This window comes from Haemaphysalis longicornis, unplaced genomic scaffold (assembly GCF_048455015.1).
Source record: "Haemaphysalis longicornis isolate Haplotype H1 unplaced genomic scaffold, Haemaphysalis longicornis Haplotype H1 scaffold_5, whole genome shotgun sequence".
In the NCBI taxonomy this organism is placed as follows: domain Eukaryota; kingdom Metazoa; phylum Arthropoda; class Arachnida; order Ixodida; family Ixodidae; genus Haemaphysalis; species Haemaphysalis longicornis.
In genome coordinates, this window is record NW_027526385.1 from 207,977,298 (window position 1) to 208,003,484 (window position 26,187).

General features: G+C 44.2%; 1 non-coding gene across 1 annotated transcript; it reads right to left on the minus strand.

Annotated features, from left to right (window-relative positions):
• Positions 1–9,773: 9,773 nt before the first annotated feature.
• Positions 9,774–9,849, minus strand: Trnas-gga (transfer RNA serine (anticodon GGA)). The gene has a single exon. It is a non-coding gene; the product is annotated as a tRNA-Ser (tRNA).
• Between the last annotated feature and the right edge of the window lie 16,338 nt (positions 9,850–26,187).

A 26,187-nucleotide genomic window follows, 5' to 3' on the forward strand; every position in this document is an offset into this window, starting at 1 on the left:
ATTAGTCCTACAAACACCGGGTGACGCAAAACGCCAGCTATGTCTCAGACAGAAGGCGACAATAAAGTTCAATAGCTCAGGCGTGCGCAGAAGCGAGGGGCTGCGTCCTCAAAGAAAAATGCCGCCGCTTCCTCACGAGACCAGATAATAGCCACAAATGGACTGGCCACAGCTGGCGTTCGGGGACAAAGAGGACAATTACGATCTCTCGATGGGCTCCGGCGCCGAGGGAGAGTACGGGAGCAACCCAAGAAGCGAAGAGAACAGGTAGAACGAGTGTCTGGAGAAACGACACACGAGGCTGGAAATAAACCAAGAAACAGCCCACACAAAAAAGTATCAGTTGAGCGAGCCTACGGCTCATGACATTAAATGAACTTATGTAAAAAGTTTGTAGCTTACGTTTCATATTCGGGCAAGTACAAGGGGCTTGCGCATGATAGAAACAAATACCCATGAAACAAATGACACTTCGTGGCCCGTCATCCATGGCAGTATGAATTCGCTCACAATAAAATTACAACAAAGTTTCAAACGAAAGAACAAACATAGAATACGGGCGTAGAAAACGCAGGACATCGGGAACCATATTTGAAAAAACAAAGCTTACAAAGGGAAATTTTGGGCATAAAAGCAATGAAGCTTACGGTAAAAATAACGTAATGACAACAATTTACCGACAGCGCTTGGAGAGTCCAATGGCGGGATACAGTAAGATTTCTTGGTTCAGATGCATTAAACATATGAAAAAGTAACCTTTCGACATCAATAAACCATTTAGCACTTGATAAGTTCTAGGATGTGATGCCTGCCGCTACAAGGTCTAGGCTTGAAGGCGCGACACACTTCTCGGAGACTCATTGATAAACCTTGTGAGAGTGTCATTATTGTGGATCAGATAAAATCAGCAGGCTTACAAGTCCTAATGGGTTTTACCTACCATTAGAAGCACCCGGGCCATAAATTGGTTGAACGAGTGTTTCAAAGCATTGATGTGTTTTGAAAGGGGGAAATAAGGATTTGTTTTTGCATCGGATCTATGAACATTGATGGTCTTACCAATGTATTGCGCACCACAAGCAGCACATTCTAAGAGCTAAACAACATTGGCAGCGTCGCAATAAATGTTGCCCCTTATGTGCATGAAAGTTAGAAAGCCTGCTCCGAGCACTCGTTGGTGTGATCATCAGACACAATTTGCACCGCAGTTTTCCGCATGATTTGAAACCTCTGAAACTAGCTTTTTTTTATTGAGATGATGTTACAATGTCTCTTATGTTTCTTGCCCGTGATACACCACACGTATATGGCTTGGAAGGACGTGCTTTATGCTTCCACTCTGGGGCAAGATGTTGTGGTGCCTTCTTAAACTTTCACTGACGTTTGGGCGAAATTCGAAATATGTCAAAACCAGATTATTTTGTGACCTCAAACAGTAGGTTTTATTGCAAATAATGAGACTAGAACTCTCCTTTTCTGATGCTGTCCTGATTCAATCTTTGGTGAGTTGTAGTGGGCATTTTTGTCGTGCAAAGTAAGTGTGAAGCTGATCACAACTTGATGCGAACTCATTTTGGTAAGAGCAAATCATGCTAAAACGTAGGGCTTGGATTAATGGAATGGCCGTTTTGCAGTGTCGTACATGGCTGCAGTGAAAGTTTAGGTATTGGTGTCGGTCGCGGGTTCTATGTACACCGACGTAGCCAGTCTGTGTGCATTAGTTGTTTTCTGTACATCAAGAAAATTTATTGCAGAAGTTGAATACTCATGTGAGAATGAGACATCACTGTGAGGATTGTTAAAATCGTATATGAAACTATTCCGGGTTTCCTTACCATCAGTACAAAAGAGAAAATGTCGTCGATGTAATGCTTGTAAAACAGTTGTTTAAATGAAAGTTCTCTATCAACTCTGTCTCAAGAGTGCTAATAAATATGTTGCTATATTTTGGGCCTATTTCCGTAACCATAGATGTGCCTCTTGCACGTAGTGCTGGTTATTGAATTCAAAATTGTTTAATTCAACTAAAGAAATTTATAGTTTGGCCTAAGTGGTGCTGTCAAAAGGTTTGTCGCCTGCTGTATTTTCGTAGGATTTTATGAAGGATTCGATTACACCGGTGTGAGGTATGTTTGTATACTAAGCTTTTACGTCCAATGTTACAACGAAGTGGTTGTCCGGTATCGCGAGTGGTGCTATTTCACTTGCAAAATGAGTAGTATCCTTTATGTACAAATGGTATGTTGGCAGGATTTCTCTTATAATGTTGTCGACCCAACAACAAAAATTCTCGTTCACGGTTCCTATGCCAGACAGTATGGGCCTCCCGCATTTTTCAATCTGTGAATTCTGGGGAGGAGATAAAAAGAGCCTAGAGTGAGGTGGTATAGAATAAGAGCTCGTGGAGTTTTTTTTTTTTGATGAGGTTTTCATCCCAAGGTTCATTTATGGTACGGCAGACTCGTTCTTTTTATTCTAATGGCGGATTGGCCGCCAGGGGCTGGTAGAACGAAGTGTCACCTAATTTCCTCTGCGCTTCACTGTTATAAAACTTTTTTTTCATAGCAACGATGGCTCGTCCTTTATCACGGGCTTTAAAATTATGTCATAGCGGTGGTAAAGATTTGCAGTGCCCTCTGTTTCTTTCCAGTAACATTGAGTCAGTAAGAGTTCCGCTTTCCATATTCCGATATAAAGTCTTTTTTGAAGCACTTTGATTTACGTATCCATATACTTGTCACGTTGTGGAAGTGGCGTCCGATGGCTAACTGATAGTAGCCTCGGTCCGGTCTTATCATCTTTGGGGTCATCATGATAGTATTCCTTTATTTGGCGTGAGAGTGACAAATTTTGAAGATTCTTGTAGAGTTGTAGCTGATTTATTGTTCAACTGGAGGGACAAAAGGATAAACCCTTAGACAATGTGCTCCATTCATCCTCTGAAAGAGTAATGGTGGACAGGTTTACTGCATCATCAGGAGTGTCGGGCTCGAGTACATAATTATTCGAAGACGATGAGCTAGGTTCGGATAGAGAGAAATCAACACCGTCCTGGAGCATCTTTTTTGCCTCAGGACAGAAAAATAGCATGTTTTGTTCTGTTTGAACATTTCTTTTGCAGTTTTTCCTCCGTAGTGAATTGAAACTTCAAGTTGACCGGTGCCTTTAAGTTGACAGTTGACAGATACAACATGATCAGTGTTGCCTCAATGCTCTCGAGAAAAAATCCGCCGTTTTTTCCGGGAGCGGGAAAAACGCCGGATTTTTTCTCGACCCATATTTTCGCCTATTTATCAATGTATCAAAGAAACGTGACAAACACACGTCATTCGGCCCTACTAAATATTTCGGAAAAAGCCGAATAGCACAGGCAATGACAACTGCACTGCAACCTTGATATGTATCCTTACCGAAGAGTCCCTGGCCGCTTATCTTTCTGTTCTACATATACTTATGTATAAAAATACAGAATGATAATTCGGCAGTCTACAAAGGCAAAGGCTGCATAGGGGGGATGTTAGGCTATTTTTTACTACGGTTATTCAAGTTATTATTTTTAAATATGCGTAAGAAAGAAAGAAAAAAAAAACACGCTCCCAGAGTAGGGAACAAACCCACGCCTTTCGGTTTCATCTCGACTGCCTTACCAATTCGGCTATCTGGGCGACTGTGTTCTCTTTCACTTTCTGGGCTGTTTATATATACTAGAACGGTTTCTGACGCTTTAGGGAAAAACGCCGGCGCCACTCTGACTACAGGCGAGAAGGGACCTTCTTTACAACCCCCGGGGCGTGACTTCAAGGTCTACAGCATGTCATGTGCGGGTAACTGGCAGGAACCCCCTCTTATCCTACCATGGCATCACGGCTGCCACAACCGAGGCCCTTGCTAAACTTTCGCGCGATAATATGGTTTGTAAATGACGGGCTTGTTAGGAAATACAGAAAGAAATGCTGGCAGCAGTATACAACGCAAAAGAAGGCATAGGGGAATGTTTAGAATATTATTTACTGTTAGTGGTGTTATATTATTTTTTTTATTATTACATGAGAAAGAAAGCAAGAAAAACACGCTTCCAGAGTGGGGACCGAGCCCACGCCTTTCGTTTAGATCTCGAATGCCTTACCAATTTGGTTTTCGGTTATCTGGGTGACTGTTTTCTGCTTCACTTTCTGGGGATTATATATTTACTATGACTCTTCCATTTATTTCAAATTACCCCGGCTCTGCAATAACTGGGACCCACTTATCCCCGCATACTTCTGTATCGAATATACCCGTTTTTCTTCGCACTCTGCAACGCTTGCCTTCTTTAGGGATCCACTCTGTTACCCTTAATGAGAAACGGTTTTCCTGCCTACTCATTACATGCCCCACAACGGCCATTTCTTCTTAATTTCTACGTATATGTCCATAACACGCATTTGTTCCCTGACCAACTCCGCTCTCTTCTTGTCCCTTACTGTTTCACCTATCAGCTCACGCTCCCTTCCCTGCTGAGTAGTTCTCAATTTAGGTTGAACCCTCTTAGTGAGCCTTCACGTTTCTGCCCCATAGGTGAGTTCCGTTAAGGTGCAGCTGTCATACACTTCCTTCTTCAGGGACAATGGTAGACTGGTTTTGATTACCTGAGAATACCTGCCGAATGATCTCCAACCAGTTCTTATCCTTCTGATTATCTCTGTCTTAAGGTTGGCAACAGTGGTCACAACGTGCCCTAAGCAGATATATTCGCTTACCACTTCCACTCCCATGCCACCTATCTCGAACCGCTTTGTTCTGCCAAGGTTATTGATCATATTGTAATTTTCTGCATATTATTTTCTGTCGCACGGTTCTACTTTGATCGTCCTGTGCAGAAAGCGTGTTTTGCAATTCGTCCCTAGGGTTACTTAGCAAGACAACGTCATCAGCAAATCTGAGGATACTCAGGTATTCTCCATTACCCCTTACTGCTACCTGTTCCAAATCCAACTTTATAAATACTTCTTGTAAACATGCTGCGAATAACATTGGAGAGATAGTGCCTTCTTGTCTGACGCCCTTCCTTATGGGTATTTTACTGCTCTCCTTATAGAGGATGATGGTAGCTGTGGACCCATTGCAGATGTGCTTTATTATTCTTACATAATGCTCATCAACCCCTGGTTTAGTAATACCTGAATGACTGCTGAGGTTTCGACCGAGTAAAAAGCTTTCTCATAATCGATGAAGGCTATGTATAGGGGTCCAGTATACTCAGCACACTTCTCTATCACCTGATTGATTGCGTAAATATGGACCATTGTTGAATCACCTTTACGAAACCCTGCTTGTTCTTAAAGTTGAATAAAATCTAAGGTTGCAGAAATTCTGTTAGTGATTACCTTGCTAAGTGCGTTTTACACGACTGACAGGATGCTGATCGGCCTGTAATTTTTAAAGTCCTTCATGTCGCCTTTCTTATGGATTAGGATGATTTTCGCGTTCTTCCACGATTCCGGTACCATTGCGGTCATTAGGCATTGTGTATACAGGTTTGCCAGTTTTTCAAGTACACTTTCTCCGTCATCCTTCAACAGGTCTTCTGTTATCTGATCTTCAACAGGTTCTTTGACCCATTTTGTTTCTTTCAAACCCTTCGTTATTTCATCAGTCGTTCTGGGTGGGATGTCTATCTCCGCTGAACTACCTTCTCCTTTGGCGTTATCCTGGATGTCCCGGCTACTGTACAGATATTTATAGAGCTCCTCGGCTACTGTCACAATTTTATCCATATTTTTGATAACATTGCCTTGCTTATGATTAAGTGCCTACATCTGATTTTTTTCCTACGCCAAGACGCATCTTCACTGCTTTCAGGCCACCTCCTTTATTTACAGGGTATTCGATCCTCTCCGTATTATACTTCAGTATATCAGCTCTCTTACGCTTATTGGTTAACTTTGAAAGCTCCGCTAGTTCTATTCTGTCTGCTGGGGGGAAAATGTTCACGCTTTGTAGTTTCCTTATTAGATTTTCCGTCTACTGGGAAAGTTTGCAACTATACTGTCTGGATATCGTGCCCCCGACTTCTATTCCAAACTCCATGATAATGCGCGTAAGGTTTTCGCTGGCGTCCTGTGTCGTAAGCTCTGCTTCCTCGATAAAAGCTGAATATCGGTTCTAGAGCGCGATACTGAATTCTTCTACTTTACATCTTACTGTTAGCTCATGGATCGGCTTTTTGGTACTAGCTTGTTACGGTCCCTCATAAAATCTAGCCTAATTACAGATCTTACCATACGGTGGTTCCTACACCTCAGCCTTCCGAGAGGTTCTACATCCTTCACGACCCTAGAGCTAGCGCTAATATGAAGTATTTCATTTTCATGCTTCCCATTCGGGCTCCTCCACGTCCACGTCCACTTCCGGCTCTCCCGTTCGCAGAAGAAGGAATTCGTTGCGCGTAGGTTATTCCATTCTGCGAGCTCGAGTAGTAGGCCCCCTAGCTTTTTCCACAGCCAAGACCACAGTTCCCAACTGCCTTGTTTCCAGCTTGATTCTTGCCTACTCTAGCATTGAAGTGCCCCATACCTACGGTATACTGTATTGTTATTTTGAATGTGAACATCTTCGACAGAACTCTGTCTGGTGGGGTTAAACTTAAGAGGCAAATACACCAACCAAGGGCGTTTACTCATAGCGGTCCCTTTTAATAAACGCCCTTGGCTGGTGTATTTGACTCTTAATGTATTGTTATTTTACCGAGTGTCGATTCCACATCTTCAAAAAAGATCTCCACTACCTGGTAGTCGTGGCTGGATGTTGGCGCGTAGCCTGTACCACGTTAAATTTGCACCTGTTATTCAGCCTAATTACAAGATGAGATCAAAGAGTTTGCGGGGATAAATTGATCTCAGTTAGCATAGGACCGAGGTAATTTGTGATTATGGTAGAGGCCTTGGTCCTTCAGTTGGCGTAGATAGGATAGTGATGAGGATGATGACAACACCTGCTGCCCTTTCGTTAATGCTATAGTATTCTTCTATGCTGCCAGCTATGCATTTATTGACTATTAATCCCACTCCCAGTTATCTTTTGTCCACTAGACCACGTTAACATAGGAAGTGTCTGTTTTTAAGCACCATAAAGACTTCACTTGCCCTTCTAACCTCACCAAGCCCCATGACTTCCCATTTAATGCCCTTTAATTCTTCAAACAACATTTCTAAACTCACTTTACTAGGTAAGAGTCCCGTGTTAAATGTCGCCAGGTTAAGAGCCAAATAGCGGCTTGGTGGGGTCCAGGTATTCCCAGCACCCTCTGCTGCGTCACAGGTCGCACCGCCGCCGTGGTCAGTTGCTTCGAAGCCACTGGAGTCTCAGGGCCGTGGGTTGATTTGCGTATTCATTGGAGGTTGTGGCCGCTATTACACGAGGGTGGCCAATTCTCTGGTGAGGGAGTGCCTTACCGGCTATGGTCGCCGGCGTCAGGCCGCACCCCAAGCCCCATTGTGCAATTCCATCAACACGCGAATTTTCACAAATCCGTTGGAAATTGTATGGAACCGGGATTCTAACCGCAATCCTTCTGCACGCGAGGCGAATGCTCTTCCTCTACGCCACCGCTACAACTGACTGGTTGCATGCAATGTAACAAACCATAGTTCAAGGTGTCTCCACAAACGACCACCACCGAGGACGCCGATGGAATGGCTTCAATCTACTATCGTAATGTGAAAGATAACTTTAACTGTGTTTGCGCCAACGTCGTTTACCGGCTGGTATGCAGCCTTTGCAGCAAACAATAGATCGGCCAGACTGAAACAGTCTTCCGTTTGCGGTTGAACAATCACCGCTCTCATTCAAAAACCTGCCCTTCTCTGCCTCCATAAAGGCATGTTAACACTGCAGCTCATTCTTTTGAACAGGCGAAGGCCACGATTCTCGAATCTAGTTTTAAAACTCACCTCGATCGAGGGGTTCCTGAGTCGTACCTTATCTACAAGTTAGGGCCAGCATCGCTTGGTATCTGTGAAAGTTTCAGAAAACCGACCTGTTTTTCCTCCTAATAAATTATGGGTTTCACCCTCTCCTCCCGCCTACCTTATTATTCATATACTGGAATTCAGCCTTTTTCGGGATACTGTTATTCCTGTTTATATCTTTTGCTCGATTATATTCTCCCATCACTTGGTTCCATCCAGTAGACGTTTATAGTTGCGTTCTACCACCGAATTCTTTAGAACAGTGGCTTCGCTAATACAAATCTGACCGGCAAATCTGGACATTGTGTTCTGGGTCGAAGGCTGAGGTACCATTGTGAGCTTTGATACCCTCACCTTTTAGTATATTTGTGCACGCGAGTGTGTGTGATTGCTTTCCCCCATTTTTTTTTATTTTTTACCATTCATTGGCGACCGCCTCGGAGTTCCCTGAACTTATACCACGTGGCAATCGGATCTGTACACCCAGATGCACCTCATGTGCGTCCACCTCCCTTCTGTTATCTATTATTTTATGACTTGTTTAACACTGTCTCCCTTTCTTTATATTCTTCTTCTTTTTGCTTCTCTTAGAAATAGGAATGTACACTCACTTCCTGTAAAAACTCCCTTAGTGCTTTTGGGCGTGCTACCCTTTCCTCCCACCCCCAGATGCCAATTATGGTACTCTTTTATGTTTCGATCCCCTGACTCTGATTCTTGAAACGTATATGTACGGGAAGATGTGCATCATATGCGTGCATAGAAAAATGGTCTTTTGAACACACTCTTTTCCAAAGTTGCCACGGGACAGTGAAAATGGCAATTACCTTGTTAATTTTTTTCCTATTTCGTTCTCATGTTCGTACCAGGTGACTGATTTCGTTGTAAGTTTTTCATGCCATGTCAAATACGTGCATCGTCATGTCTTCTTTCGACCCCTCTTTTTCACTGTTGCTATAGGGGAAAGAGGAATTACTTTTTTAAAAGGTGTTTTGTTTTGTGTATTACTATTTTTTTTCTAAAGTTTGTACTACGTGACAGAAATCCTTGTTATCATTTTTTTCTTCTACTTTTCTCATTATTTTTTGCTGCCTACCAACCAAGATCTATTTGTACAAACGTTTCCTTCCTTTGTCCAGCCTTTGCACTTGCTACACTTTATATATATAACCCTGGATCCAACCTATTGTGTACTCTGAAGAGAGGAAGTCGTCGTTGTGAAACGTCCATAAACTCTTATATCTTGCTTTCCTCGCGGGTCACTGTCTGTACTCTAATTCCGTTGTTTTCTCACGCACTGCGGGAGTTTTTATTGTTCCAGTAAATAAATAAATAAACAAATAAATAAATATATATATATATGTATATCCGCCAGGAGGGATCCGAACCCACGACATCAAGAATACCGGTCTGGTGCCATAACCACTGCGCTACCGGCGGGGCGATTTTCACCGCCGCTTTCAGGGGTACTTATGTCAATGTAATTTATTCCTGTGCTGGGGGGTGGTAGCCAGCGCCACTCCGACGTCTCGGGATGAAGGGGACCTTTTTTTAATCCCTGGGCTGTTACTCGAGTGTCTACGACATGTCGAGAGTGGTCAGCCAGCCTGAACCCTCTTCAGCTCCCTATGGCACTAAGACTGCCAGAACCGAGGCCCTCGCTATTCATGTAGCGAATAAGAATAGGAAATGAGGGGCTCGTAATATTAACACTGAAATAAGAGTTCGCAGTCAAGAAAACCTCGGAAAGCAAAGGGGAGGATGTGGTAGGTCATTGAGAAAGATAAAGAATTTGGAAAGAAAGAAAGAAATGCGGAGAAAAAATGCCCACCAGGTGGGATCCGAACCCACGAACTCCAGAATTCCGGTCTGGTGCGATGACCACTACGCTACCGGTTGCGCGAATTTCCCCTCAGCTTTCTGGGGTATTTATGTCAATGGAATTTTTTTCTGTGCTTGGAGGTGATAGCCAGCGCCACTCTGACTTCTCGGGGTGAAGGGGAGTTTCTTTTTAATCCCGGTGCCGTGACTCGAGTGTCTACGACCTGTCGAGAGTGGTCAACAAGCGTTGAACCCTCTTAAGCTGCCTATGGCACCAAGACCACCAGAACAGAGGCCTTCGCTATGCATGTAGCGAATCAGAATAGGAAATGAGGGGCTCGTAGAAATAACAAAGAAATAAGGATTGGCAGTCAAGAAAACCTCGGAAAGCAAAGAGGAAGTTGTGTTAGGTCATTGAAACAGATAATTTGGTAAGAAAGAAAGAAAGAAAGCGGAGAAAAATTGCCCGCCAGGTGGGATCCGACCCCACGACCTCCAGACTACCTTGACTGAGAATTTTCTTGACAGAGGTTTTTGTAGGGTCCACTCAAGCGCTTTACTTTGTTCTTTCAACCTGGCGTTCAAACAACTTCAGAAATTTGGGAACGGTATTGAATACAGCGCGAACCCCTAGCACCCATACTCACGCTGTAACAGGCTGTGGTAAGGAGTAGAAACCTCAAACGGTGGCCCTTGGCACCCATGTGAAGCTACAGCGGATGAGTTCCTGTCTGTTTACCAGGCAGGCAGCTCCGGGACCTACGATGCTATCAGGGTAAGGTTTGAGGAGAAAGTACCCCCGTCCCCTGTTTTTCCCCGATGCGACAAGGATAAATCAACCCCCCCCGTATACCCGATCGGTCGGTGAAAAGGGGTAACACCGATGTTACGTACCTACCCCTTCCAACTTTCACTATCCCGAAACCTTATAATTATCCCCGATTGTTCTTTATCAAGTCTCTCAAAAAAGACAAGCCAGTTGCCCCAATGTCCGTGTTTCTGATTTCAAAACTCATAGAAGAAAAAATCGGTAAGCACTGCAAAGCCAAAAAGCAAAAAATTGGAGAGTTGCTGGTAGATGTCACCTCCCAACAACAGGCCATAAATCTCGTGAGCCAGACCCGCCTTTCCGATCTTGGCGTCAAGATCAAGCCCCACCTCAGCCTCAACAGCTCGCACGGTGCTTTCTCGAAGCCAGATCTGGCAAACGAGATGGAAGCCGATCTTCTAGAAGGCCTGAGTAGTGAGGTTGTCACTGCAGTCAGGCGGATAGCCATAAAACGAGATAATAAAGAAATCCATACCAGACACATCATCCTCACATTCTACCGTTCAACTCTTGCGGACCATATCATTGTAGGATTCATCTGGTGCTCCGTGTGAGAGTACATCCCGAATCCGCGGCGCTGTTACATGTGCCAGCGGTTCGGGCATGATACCAACTCGTGTCGGGGGCAACTAACCAGCGCCAAAGGAGCGCAACAACGTCATCCCTTGGATAACTGTCCCTCGAATCAATTGCTTTGCGTCACTTCCAAGGAGCGCACGGTGCGTATTCGCGAGCATGCGAGTCATTCAAACTTGAAAGAAAAATTATCAACATTAGTCACAAAAAACTTCACTTTCCCGAAGGCGCGAAGGAGGTTCGCCTCTTTCCTTCTTGGGAGGTACGCCGACGGAGGTCGCCGTGGGGCGGAGCGGCGTCTGGTTTCGGCGAGGACACAGTACCGCGAGTCGAACTTGGTCCCGCCTCTGCCCCCGTGGGGTTGCCTCCGGCGACCCAACCCGTCACCACACCGCCGGCTCGGTCAAAATTATCTGCCGGCCACCACGTCCGTTCGGGATGCTGCTGCACCCTCTGATTCCTCCTCTCCACCGGCCCGAAGCACACGCGAAGGCCCGGAGAAGATGGAGACGGAAGAAATCACAGCAGTTCCCACCTCTGCCGCACCACCTTTGCCACCTGAGGTGGTCCTGACGCCCTCGGTGGTGGCGGCCAAAACGAAGGCAACTGCAAAGGGTGCAAAGTTGGGGGGGTTCGGTACGACCGACGGTGATGGCGGCTGACCGACGACCAACCGATGAACGATGACCGACGGCGATGGTCGAGTGGTAAAACACTCGTATCGAAAACGGGAGGTACCAGGTTCGAATCCTGGGCCGCCGGATAACCCCCGGTTTCTTTAAAGGGTACAAGCGTTCCCGTAGCGTAGCTCGTATCTGCGGTGGAAAAAACGCTTGCAGCTTTACCACAAGCAGCCATGGGAGGCTATGTGGTAGGTCCCTCGAACCCCTTCGGGTGGGATCTGGGACCTCTGGGCACCCACCAGTTCAGAAGGTACAAGCGCCCCCTGTCTCGGCGGGGGATGAAGGGCCTAGACACGCACTACCACTGCAGCAGACGTGATAGGTTCCTCTGGAGCCGCTGGTCACCCACCAGAATAAAAATGGGGACAGGCGCCCCCCGTACGGGGTATCCAGTGTACTGGAAACCGTTCCACCACGTCGGTTTGTACAATGAGGTACGAGAATGTGGGAGGTACTTCGGTACCGCTGGGCACCAATCAGTGAAATCTTGGTACAGGCACCCCCTCTACAGGGGATCTCGTGCTGGAAGTTACCCGACTTTGTTGGGAAGTGCCCTGGTAGAAGGGGTCGTAACTTTTAAACCGCAGCGATGGCTCAGAGATACAGTACTCGCCTCGCATGCGAGAGGTACTGGGTTCAAATCCTGGTAATGCCGGCCACCCACCGGTTTGTTTAATAGGTACAGACGTCCCTGGTCGAGTGCGGACCCTTTAAAGGGGAATCCACGCCTGGAAAGCTGCCTTTACCCTATCGAGGGGCCCCTGACCCTTGTCCATCTGGCGGGGCCCCCAGCCATCATGCCGCGTTGCGCCATTTCCAGGGGTGAATGAGTCCGGCGGCATGTCCTGCCACAGGCGGTTGCGAGTTGAGCGTCTATCGTGGCTGTGGAAGGCACCATGTGAATTCGTGTTCCTTGGTGGCGCCGGGTACCTAGCGTTTATATAGGTACAAGCGAATCCCCGGCCTGGCGCTCGGCCCTTGTGTGGGACTACAACTCTGGGGAGTTCACCCTGCCTGCACCGGAAATCGCCCCTATGGAAAGGGGCGGCTGCAAAAACGCAGAAACTTTTTTTTTTCTTTTTTCTACCCTTCTTACACTGTGTTTGTTTCAAAAAAACTATAGTTGATAGGGCGCGCCCGTATCGTAGATATCTTATTCATGTATGTATGTGTGCGTGTTTCTTCAGTTTTCAACAAATTACCAGTACCAGCTCCCACATTTTGTATTTCTTATAGGCATTTAAATACGTTTACAGTATTTATCTGGCTCTTTATTTTTTCGTAGACCAGCGTGCTGTTCAACTTTTTTTTTTTTACAACGCAACTTTGTCTTTAAGCATCATCTGTTGAAAAGATAATTCGTATTTAGAGAATAAGTGATACATGGTGTTTAAAAAGCAGGGCTCTAGGGAGTCCGGTACGAAGTTGTGCAAATTCGCCCCGCATGTAAACACCAGGCGATCGGCCCTAATCAACATATCGGGCAAACAAGTGTGCGGAAAAGATACGCCGAAGTGGTATACCTATTCTCGCTGTTGACGACCATGCCCGGTGCCACGTTTACAAGGAATGTAAGACACCTACACAAGTACGAGGACAACATTTGCAGCATTTTGCGTGAGGTTCTTCAGCACGCAGACCAATACATAACAAGCAATGCCATTTGTGCTTGCTTGAGAAGTATGGCATATTTGTACCCAATTTTCACTAGGTACACTTACTGCGGGTAAACAGAAACAAAAACGGTGTCTAAATTTCTTATGGTTTTAAAGCTTGGGAGTTTTGTTTATGAAATATTTTAATGCGTTATTCCTGAGCTCCTCTGACACTACCACTTCAACACTGCATGCTAGAAGGAACCCTAGCAGCTTTTGGGAGTGCACAATATGTGCTCAGAGTATCTCTGCGTGCAAACATGAGATCCCTGTTTTCTAAATTGAGAAAAGAGCAACCATGTTTTGGCTTACCTACAGCCTCATCATCTGAGACAGACACTCTGTTTGCGCCAGGTAGTTTTTTTATAAAGTGCAAGACCGGATGAGATTTTTGGGGGTTGTTTTACGTTTTACATTACTCGCAACCATTTTTAAATGGGGGTGTTTTCAAGATTTCAGAGCACATACAATGCTGTAGACCTAAACAAAACAAAGCTCATAATACGTTTAGAAATTCCCTCTGATTTTTATCCCCAAAACTGATGCTACGATCAGCGTGAACTAAAATAGAAATGATAAAAGGACATGAATGTCGCCCTCCCCGAACTCCTTGGATAGCGGGGAAAGCGGAATGGTATATACTGATACAAAGAGCATTTTAATCAATAATGTTTCTACGAGATCTTAGCGTTAACGCGTTCTTTATAAATTTCAGGATGCTGATGTAAGTGGTTACACATTAAGGAAAATGTCTGCTTTACACGTCTTGTTTCCGGAGTTCGAAGTTTTATGTATATAAAGACAAATACATATGAATGAAAAGACAACTGCCGACAAAACAAAATTTATTTATTTATTTATTTCAACATACTGCAGCCTGTGTGTGTTTATATCAGGAGTGGGGACTGCACAGGAGTTCTATAGCAGGGGTGTAGAGCAGTTATAAATAAAGACAAAGTAACTAAAAAAGTATAGAGAGATATTCTCCCGTATCTTAAAGAATATGAGCGTATTTACACCGCATTTATACAGCATTTCCCCGCATGTTTACCACCATAGCCTAGGTGCCCTCCCAACGGGCACATCAAAATGCACGCACATATTAGATATAGACCAGTCAGAAATCACCGAAAATACGATATCCGTATTAAGTGAAAAAAAGCATTAGGTCGTTCTCTTGAAGTGTAGCTAAAAATTGATTCGATGGGAGGGAACGTAGGCCACGAGGCAAGTAATTCCCGAGTTTTTTTGTGCGCGGAAAGAAACAATTTTAATGTGACAGTGCATGAGTGGTAAGAGAAAACCTTCAATTGATCATTCCTTCTTGTTCTTGACAGCTTAGCTAGTGTTACATAATGGGCAGATGACAAGTGGTGCGAAGAGTGAATTTTGCGGTTTAAAATACTGAGGGGTTCTATGCGTCGCCGCGCAGAAAGTTCGGTTAGATTCAAGAACGAAAGGGCAGAAGTTGGTGAAAAGTTGCTGTCACATCGACAGCAGATAAATTGGACGGCTTTCTTTTGTATGGCTTCAATACGTTTGATGTCACATTATTTGTGCGGGTTCCAAGGGACGGAAGCGTATTCAAGAATTTGGCGTATTACTGTTTGGTACACTAGTAGCTTTGTGTCTTATGAGGCTTGGGTCATTGTACGTTTCCGTTAACCAAGTATATTTCGAGCTTCATCCGATATTTAATCGATATGCTTAGACCAAGATAGGTAACCCGTAAAATAAACACCAAGATATTTAAATTGGGGAACTTTTTGCAGTTTAATATTTCCTTAAAAATAAGGGAAGTTGAATGTGGATGCACTATTGATAAAAGACATGACTACCGTTTTGCTGAAATTAATGGTCATCTGCCATAATTCGCACCATGCGCAAAATGCCGAAAATAATTCTGTTAGACAATGGTGATCTTCTTGCCTATGTAATTACAAGGTACAGGACGCAATCATTCCCGTAAAAGAAAATCTTAAGATTATGTCGTTAGGTAAGTCATATATGCATAGTAAGAATAGTATAGGTCAGATCACTGACCCCTGACAAACACTGGAGAACACGCTGGTTAATGGTTATACTACCCCAATAAATTCGAGAAAATGCGAGCGGTTGGTTAGAAATTTCGAGTTAACGACTTTTGTTTTAATCACATGGCTTGTAATTTGCGGATACGTTTTGCGTGGCGCACTGTATCGAAAGCTTTCGAAAAGTCAATAAAGATAGCATCGGTTTGCGTTCCAAGATTTAGATTGTGAGCGATGTCATACGCGAATTTGGTTAATTTTCTTGTGGTACTGAAACGTCACCTTAACCCTGTGTTGAACGTTAGACAACAGGTATTATTTTTAAGTGCTGCACTATGTGTTTGTAAATTATATTTTCCTGCATTTTACACTGTTAGGGTGTTAGTGATAGTGGCCTCTCATCACTGAATAGTTGCTTGTCGCCATATTTATATAGTGCCAACACTTTAGCTATTTTTCTTGAACTACAATCTGCGCTCGTTACTAGGATATTGTTGAAGATAATAGTAGAGAGCGACATGATCATTATGAGTGGTGTATTAAATACATGTTAGAAATGCTATCAGGTCCTTGGGATTTCTTTGTGTTAAGGTTAAGTATATTAGTTAGTAAACCTCAACTACTGACCGTGACATGACTCATGGCTAGAAAAGGTTTAAGGCTCGAAAACGGTGGAGAGTTGCCGTTGTCTCGGCTGAACACTGAATGAAAGAAAGTAATACAGGCGTTTGAAATTGTACTGGATCATCTGTAGTTTCGCCGTTGATTTTAAAGGAGTTAGATGATGTGTCTTTAGGCAATATAGTTGACCCAAATTTCGAGGAGTTACTAGTCAGAAAGTAATGTAGCTACACTCCGGGAAAAAATCAGAAGCAGAAATATATTTTGAACCAAAATTCTTGTTTTGCTTTTCCGATTATGGCGACGCTATGAGGGCGCCTGGTGGATTTGAAACGCCTTAGTCTACTTACGGGACATGACAACAGAAGAACGTCACTAGTTATCTGAGGGGTATTCGCATCCGCATATTCATTTCTATTTTGGTGAGAACAAAACGCCGCATACAAGATTTAACCAGGATTTCGAAAGTGCAAACCAGAGAATCAACATTGCTTGTGATGCTACACTCTGAAAAAAATTGAAATGCGTCGGCTAAGGTGTCGATAATTGAAATATCATCGGGGCGGTGAAAATCCGGAAATGAAGAGACAGACTTGCAGCGTGCGGGAGGCAAACACGGGAGGCAAACAAGGCAAACAAACGGGAGGCAAACGGGGGGAAAACGGGAGGGGCAAACGGGAGGCAAAACAGGACGCAAACGGGAGGCAAACGGGAGGCAAACGGGAGGAAAACGGGAGGCAAACAAGCACTGCCCTGTTGCCCGAAATTACGTCAACAAAAAAAAACTTCACACTCATAGCCTTAGTTCAGAAAATTTGAACTAAGAAATGCCAAATTTAGTAGTGCACTTAGTCGTGTATTTATGGCTGCTTTTTGGGAGTGCCCAAGTGGCAAAGTTATGCTAATTAGTTCATTGCAGATATTTGCCTCACGGCCTAAAAAGGTTAGAGAACGCGAGTTAATTGCCGGAGCAATAAAATCACCCATTACGAGTAAGTCCTTAAAGTTATTTACGCGCTCGTTTATGAACAGGTTAAGGCTATGGAACACTTCATTGAAAGAGCCTGGAGGTCGGTAAAAACGCCTACAACGATAAAGTTTTGCTTCATGTGAAGCTTGCACCAGACAGACTAAATATCTCACAGACGCGGGATGATTGTGAACTTAAGATCGGACCGGTCACGCAGTGCAACCCCTTTTCCCCTACCAGTCAGCCGACCGGCGTTAATGGCAACGTAGTTATGCGAACTGAATTCATGATCGCAAATGCCTTCATGTTGCCAGGTTTCTGTTATACCTACTATGTGCGTTGAGTAAGAAGAAATGATGGTGATGAGGTTAGGAAACCTATTCGTAATGCTTCCAGCATTAGGATGTATTATGAGTAAGTTGAATGTCGCATGTCCGGGCGGACAGGGGAAAGTTACCAGCAGGTATTACTGAATAGGCAGTAATATAAAATCTGGGTTGTGCCGACTGCGACGAAAATACTGCAGTGTTATGTTCTGTGTTTGTTTCTGGGTGACAGGGGACCATAACTAGCCCATTAGCGACTACCTCCCAGTTGTATCGAACATCATCAACGAAGAAGTGATCCAAACGCATTTTTTTTTAGGCAGCCAGTACGGCGAAAGCTTGCCGAAGCATTCCGCAACATCTCCCGGATAACCCGCACTCTCGTCGAGTATTCCCCAGTAAAACTAAAATTGGATTGTTTAGGCTTCGGAATATTTTTCAGAGCCGTATTTTATCCCGAAAATACAGAAGCCTTATGAACATGGGGCGCGAGCGCCCTGCGCGCGTCTAACCGAGCCCTTGCAAGCGTTCGAAGCGTGGGCAGGTTATCTTTACTTGCTCTCAGAATAACTGGGAACGGTAAGGCTTTCACTGTTCTCGTTACTGTCATCCGGGAGTCCGTGTACAATATTACTATTCCGTCTCGTTCGATTTTTCAAGACGACTACTTTTGAAATAGAGTTGTTTTATTTTTTTCAGGTGATGCAACTTGAGATCGCCTACTATCACTCGTGAATTTAGTGTCCTTTCCGGATGATGTATATTCTAATGCCACTAAACGAGCCTCAAGTACGTCGAGGTTAGAATTGCAGTGTATCTTGCTATCGACTATATCGCGAGCGAGTTGTTTTTGGCTAGAAAGCAGTTGCTCAGATATCGAGGTTAAGGAGGGGCTGTCACAGCTCTCTTCCGCATTTAGTTCTACCGGCAGGATCTGCATACTGGGAGCATCGCCTGTTTCCAAGCGGTTTTGAGGGTTTTTCTTCTGGGGACCTGGGTTTTGCTCCACATCACCAATCAATATCACACCTTTAAATCAATTCAGTGCATTAAAAAACAATACCGCTACATTTGGTAGGCAAAGGAGCAGCAGCAAAAAAACGATCGCCAGACCTGAGGCACCACGCATATTTCAGGTAACATACCGGCGTGAAAGATTAAAAAATGCTGAGCATGCTGCTCTGGCCTCTGCCACATTGCCCACTGTATAAGAGCGCCGGGCCCGGGACCTTTATTATGTCGCTTGTTGAACTCACATATCAGCGGGGCACGATCATTGGACAGGCCAGTTTTAGGGTAGGCAGGCGTGGAGCTTGCAAGTCATCAGTGCACGCGCTAATGTACACAATAGCTTTTTTTTTGTAATGTACACAATCTTTTTTTAGTCGTCCCCCTGGGCGCATAACCTCACTAGAGAGTGCCTTTGCGTAAATCTAAGCGCCTAATTTAAAAAACCTGTCGACCTAACTTTGATGAGCCTGCAAAATACAGATAAAAAACATTTGGACCAACAGTGCAATTCAGGAGAATATATGGCTACTCTTTTGGAAGCATCTTACTTTTATACCTTCTTTTTATTCGCCGGGTTATTATATTCGTCTTTGCCTCGTAATCCCGTCGTAAAGGTCCTAGACATTCCTTCTGCAACTTGATTTCTTCCGATAGAAAACAGGCTCGAGAAGCCCGCGTCTCGTCGACGCGAAGTATGAACCATTTACCGTCATGGTATTTTTACTCCTTGCTTGTGAGCGGCGCATGAGTACTGTCAGGATATAGGAAAATAATAAAGGAAGCAAGAAACTCAGTGAACGAAACTTGATTTGTGTATTACCCGAAACCCAAACAATACACACACAATGAAGTAAAGAACCGTATGAAACTAATGAACATTTGGGAATGGAGGTCAAAGCGGTATAAAAACGCCAGAAAAAACGCCAAGGGAAATGTCCCTGGCTTTGATACGAACATCCCAGCAAACCACTAACATCTCTGCGACGTCCCAAAAAGATCCGAACGTCTATGTCCCAGCAGTATCTCCATTAGACATCCGTACAACGTGCAATATTTTTCTGAAAATTTTTGGATGTTGAGATAACGTTTCTGGTACCTTAATGTGGGACGTTATTTCAACTATGCTGAAGACGTACTCTAGATGTTGCTGCTGCTTCATTTGTGGACGGTATTTAGACATATTTTTCTGACGTTGTTCAGATGTTGCTGGTATGTCTGCTTGTTACTTCGTACATGTCTATCACAGTTACATATTTTTAGCTATATCTGCTATACCTTATTTTCAAACTCACCGCAGCCGTAACCTTTTCATGTTACCGAGGGTTTTGTATGTGTTTTGTATGGGTTTTGTACCGAGGGGTTTTGTGCAAGTTTTGTTATCCCCCAATATTGCTTTTACAGAAACAGAAATGGGGAGGACATAATAAATAAATTATCATCAACATATGCCTGAACAAAATTTGATGCGTAAAGGAATTTTCATTCACTGAAACCACCATTTTACTTGGTCCTTGTGCTCGCTCTCTCCGATGTTTTTTTGCGCGCGGTTGAGATTTTGTGCTTGTCAGCAGCAGACCTCGCGTATGCGCAACTTTTTTCGTAACAAAAGATTTAAAATAGCGTAAACTCGCTCAAGGCGGGATTTTAAGTATAGTCTGTGATACCGCTCCGGAAAAAAACATTGCCGGCGTCGCCCATGCATTGCTGTGAAGCTGGCCCCGTGAGGAGCGCGAAGAGTCTGAGCTAGGCGTCAGCCTCTGTATGCGGCAGCCTTTCAAACAAACGTAAAAGCCGGGGGCTGACAACCGACAACAGCAAAAATGGAGGACCAAAACAAATTCCAATCCTTCAGGGCTGTCGGCTTTGGCAGAAGGCATTACGATTCCAGTTAATCGTATATGTAAGGTAAAACAGATTTGGCAACCTTGCCTAACGCTCGAAACTATTGTATAAAGTCACTTTACGTTGTCACGGCATGAGAGTGTGCCGACATGCACTATGGGGAACAAATAATGTAGGTTGGTTTCCAAACAACTTTCTGTGTGTATAGGCGCGTGCTGGTTTTATACCAGGGAGTATGCAGGCTTATTGAGTATGCAGTATGCAGGCTTATTGAGCAAGACGAGTAACCGGTATTGCAAACATACAGTAAGGCATTTTTGTTCAAATTTGGAGGGATATTTTAGTACATTTGCCACCGCCATATTATCTCAATGTTCAGGTAGGCGTTATAGTAGAACTGCACTCAAGAGGAGGAGGAGGACAAGCCGGAGGAGAAACCTTTAACAGTAAAATCGAGCTGGTTAGTGGGCAGGCTCCTCAGTCCCAGACGAGACAGAAAGATTCATTCTTCAATTCACCGAACGTCACCCCGAGTTGCCCAGGATTTGTTCTTTGCGCCTGAAGTGGTTGGAAAACAATAAAAAGCTGCCTGGACTTATTCATTGGTTTCGAATTGTGTTATACTGAAAATTGGCATGTACACTATTTATTGCGTTCGTTAGCGAGTATATCAAGTTTTCAACACCGTAATCATGGCATAACTGTTCGGGTTGAGATTGAGTTCGTTACGATAACGATGGTTCGATAAAAATGAGGTGCGCAAACGCTTTTTTCGAGTAGAGTACTGTGGACAACATTATCTGCGGCGTAGCACAAATCTCATTGCATTGCATATCCACACGAACTTTGTGAGCCTTGAAAACATCTCCAAACCTCCTGGGACGTTTGGGAGGGTGAATAAAAATGAATCCGTTGGGCACAGAAAAAAAAAAAACTTTCATCTAACACAAGTCAACAAAACCGAAAGAAATAGAAAACACCCGTTTTCTTTCCAGCCGTGCGCCCCGCTGCTTCATACGTAGCATTCATACGTAGTCTTCATACGCTGCTTCATACGTAGTCTTCATAAGAGCATCTCAGAAATATTTCGGGGAAGCTTACGCATTTTCAATACTTACCAAGGAGCTCTGAGCACTGAAACTCTCAGATACGCTAGGTAGGACGCGTTACGCACGATCGTCTGAGCGGTGCTCTCTGAAAGACGTTATCGCTCTCCTCGTGTGTTGTAAACTTGTGCGGGATAAAGCTTGAAATTATTCAGAGCTGTCGGAATCTAAATAAAAACACGCTTTTTAAGGCCCCAGAGCATCAAAGCGGGCGATTTCTAGCAAAGGCACTGCTGCCAGTTACAACCGGACGATCGCGGCACGAATGTAGCAGACGACAGAGGAGCGGGTCCCTCAGACGTCACGTCCAGGGGGCGCCACTCAAATATCTCACCGTCATTTCCCGCAGTGCCCAAAGTTGAGTATAAATTCCTCCCGCTAAAATAAAAACTACATAAAATACACTAAATGCGTACTAACGCTACAGTTCGAACTATTGAAAAGTTTATTGTTGTATATGCTGTTCTGAGACCGCAAAATAACGACGGTGCTATAAAGCCAGATCATATGAGCCAATCCAATCCACTAGTCATGACCTTCGGCGTTCAACTATAGTTCAACGAGTGCAACGGCCAGACGCGTGCTGCGCCGTTCAGTTTAAACGTGTTACATGATGAAAGCCTTGAATGTTACTGAAATGTCTACTGTTACTACTGTGAATGACAGAAGACTGTGTGCAGCCGTGTGAATTGTGTTGTGAACTCAATTCGTCTGGAAGAGCTCAGCGAGCCGAAAGCGCGACGGCAGTTGTCACCGATGCCACGCTATTTAGACCGTTGCAGTTGCGACCTTGTTCATCGCCTTCCCCTCGTGAGTATTGTGCATTTCAACGTCATTACTAATGAAATGTCACGGTTTATTAGTTTTGCCAGCATATCTCTAAAAAGGCATGTGGGTTGTACGTTGTTGCTGCGTTGTGGGAAACGTGCCTTCGAAATAAAGCGGTGGCGTTACAGACGGGGCGGAGCGATAAGCAGATAAACACTTGCGCTTTGTTCACCGCAGAAGCACAACGTCGCATCGCATCGCGAACGCGGCCACAACACACACACACACACCCACACCACTTCGTTGGCTGGCCTGGCTACAAAGCTTTGTTTGGACAGTCAATGATGTCACGACGATACAGAGCTGTGCGAGGGAGATGTGCTAAGCACTCGTAAAGCAAGGAACTTTCTCCATCGGAGGCAAATTACTGTCGACAGAAAGGCGGAACCGTGGATGCTTGTCGCGCTACTTGCCGCCTGTTGGAAACGCAAGCGGCCTTACGTAGGCACGCTATTTCGCTTCCGTTCGCCAAATGCAGAAGCGGCTTAACGTACGGCGCATGCGCAGTGAGAACGACGCAAAGAATAAGCGTTCGCTAACTTTTTGCATACGGTTGCGTACGTTATTCTAAAGCTCTCTAGTTTCCGCCCCGTCCGCTCCATTGGCCTACGCCTTCCCTCGAACCTACCAGTCGAAGTTCAAACTCCTGTGAAGCGTGCCTCAACAAAAGCAGTTGTTGGCGACGCGATCTTCAATGGATTTACAGCGCACGTAGACGAGAACATAAGAAGAGAAAATAGGACAAAGCGGTGAACTCTGAGTTTTATTCAGACACGAAAGACATAAACCGGGACACAGCCGATAGGAATGGCAACACCACCTGACGTAAACATCATCTTGCGCCCTGCCAGCTACACCCTTTGCTCCTACTGGCTCCGCAATGCTGATTTGCCAAAGGGAACTAGCTGTGTGGAGGTTTGGTCCATACTCTTTAGCACAGCCTCGTTTCCCACTCGTTCGTGAAGGCACAACGCCTCAGAAGTGTCATCGGGATTTGTTTGCGTTCGCAGCGTAGAAGGCGCCTTTTGTACAGTCAGTAAAAAAACAGAACGAGAGATTGTGCACCTGAAAGGGAAAACTCTGATGTGCAGCAGTGATTTAATGAACACGAGTGGCAGGAATTTTCATTGTTATATCCTGTGCGTATATATTTCTGCGATTTGGGCAGAGAAACTGTAGAATGACAAAATTTGTGCGATGATACTCAGCACGCCATGGAACAGAAGCGCCCAACCACTAAGTGCGCAATTGTACGGAAGATGATAGGTATAACATTAAGCGACAAGAAGAGAACGGAGTGGATCAGGGAACGAACGCGTGTTAATGACATATTAGCAGAAATTAAGAAATGGAGGTGGGCAAGGCATGTAATGCGAAAGAAAGATAACCGTTGGTCATTAAGCGTAACAGAGTGGATCCCTAGAGAAGGCAAGCATGGCAGGGGGCGGCAGAAATTAAGTTAGATGAGCAGATGAGGTGAAGCTTGCGGGGGTAAATTGATCGCAGTTAGCGGATGACCGGGATAATTGACGATCTATGGGAAAGACCTTTGCCCTGCAGTGAGCGTAGATTGGTGGGTGAAGATGATGACTCATTCCTAAAAGAACGCAAAAAAACTCAGCTCAGCCTCAAGGAATGACATTGTAACTTTTGTATTTTTAACACGCCGTTCTGCTGAATATAGCAACCTTGTTTTCGCGCAAGTTGGTGTGTCTTTTATGTCTAGCGCTGAACTGCAAATGCAACACCAAACTCGTAACGAGACTGACTACCAACTTTCACTTGGGGAAGGCCTACCCCAATAGCATTGCTATACAGTAAATTCATCCCACCTATGCAACGAACAAAGCCTGCTGTATGCCGTAAAATTGAGCCAGTATCAATTGCAGATTGCGTGTATCATGTTTTACTTCACGTGCGTCTTGTTTGCGTCCTGATTATCCCGTCTACCAGTCATGTTTTTTGGTCGCCTAAATGCCACCTAAGTCTTTATATTTTGCATGTGCTTCATTGCTGAGGCGAATATTTTTAAACTTGTTTATCTCCTGGTGCAAGCCAATGCCATCCATGCCCCACCCTTCACTGCATTGTAGGATCGTGCGGTGTGGCCTCATTAACTGTATATTGATGCAAAGTTGAATTGTAAAAATATTCGGCTGGCTTGTGTTCAGGGCATAGTAGGTGCAGTAATAACCAAAATGAGTGGGGAAATCTATTATTTTGGTTTCATTCCTACCTGTTTTTAAGCAATGCCGCAGCCACCACTGTCACATGTCTGTTGTTTAAACGCTAACGCCACTGAAAGAACATAAGCAAAATGCACTTCATTTAATGAAAGCCTGCCAAAACAACTCACTACAATAGAATTCTAACCTGAGAAATTCGAATACAGTGGCCACGGGAAATTTTACATACAGTTTAAATTAAGGGAAGTCTATGTTTAACTTTGAGTGTGCAGTAAATATTTCTTGCACTACCTTGATGTTTCCTGCTGTACAACGTATATTTCAAATAAAAATGTAAGCCTAACAAGACAAGCGAACAGGACAACAGGACGAGTTTTTCAGTGATGAGGTTTTTGAAGGTTTAGTTATGCATATATACCAACTAGCCCACCTCGCCATTGTGCTGCAGGATGTACGTCCATGGAAGAGACGCTGTCCGGGTTTGTGCATGTTTCCTTTTGCCACATTTTGTGGACATGGCTTCATCGGTGTATATATTGTCACTTCACTCAAAAAAGTGGTTAACATAGACACAGAAAAATATTTTGCAAGTTCAGGTCGGACCCGTAGCTGGGCTAAAATGTCCTCAGAGTCCCGATTCACGAAATATAGTGCGTATAATTAGTGGTACCTCACATTAGCAGTCAAAATTTTAAGGTTGCCTTAGTAGTGCCAATGCTGGCATTAAATTACATCGACTCCGCTCTCTTCCTTTCCCTTAATGTTACACCCATCATCTAACGTTCTACGGCCTGCTAAGTAGTCCCTAATTTCAGTTAGACCCTTTTATTGACCCTGGAAGTATCTGCCCCGTAGGTGAGTACCGGTAAGCTGCAGCTGTCATACACTGTAGTTTTCAAGGACAATGGTAGGCGGCCACTCTGTATTATACCAGCCTTAAAAGCTGTATTAACAACATAGATTTTCCTGTACCCATGCCTAGATTGAAGAACTGGCTTGCAAGGGAGGTGCTACTGCAACAGTGCACAAGGCGCCTGCTCAAGCTACTGTTGACGGTCAACTTGGCGCAGGAGTTCTCCTGGTTTGGGAAAAGGAGAAGCACCCTTTTTTCCACCTTCGAACGACATCCTGAATTTTGTGTAACTAGATATCTTCGTGTTGTTACAGACATCAAATTCTTTCATTAGAAAATGTATAGGGCCCAGATGTTTATTGTCAGTCACATCCTGCGCAAATATCAACATTGTCGACAACCTGCGGCTTCTTAGTTTTTATTGCTAGAAGAGGCTTTTAATTTCCTTCAGCCTTTGGATCATGAAATTTCTACTCACTTTCCAACCAATCCGGTCCGCAACTATTTTGACAGTTTTTGGCACCACAACGAAGAATAAAAACAGTTCAAGAATCCCTACCATAACTGATGATGGAGGCATGCACCATAGAACCACCATTGAATTCTTTCCTTGCTTCGATGCATTTTTATTTTGTGTTATTGTTCCTTGAACGTATCACTTGGTGTGAATCATGTAGTTGTGTATATCTGTCTTGTTGTAAATATTATTCAATCATTTCCGTGTTTCCCGTTTTCTCGTTTGTTGCCAAATCATATCACTTTCTGTGAAATATTGAAATAGTCTAACATTGTATTGTTTTCCTATCCAGACTTGAATAAGTTGTTGCTAAAGTTTTTTGTTGTTTTATTGTTGTCCTGCCATTTCGCTAAGTGTGAATTATTTCATCACGTAAATTACTAC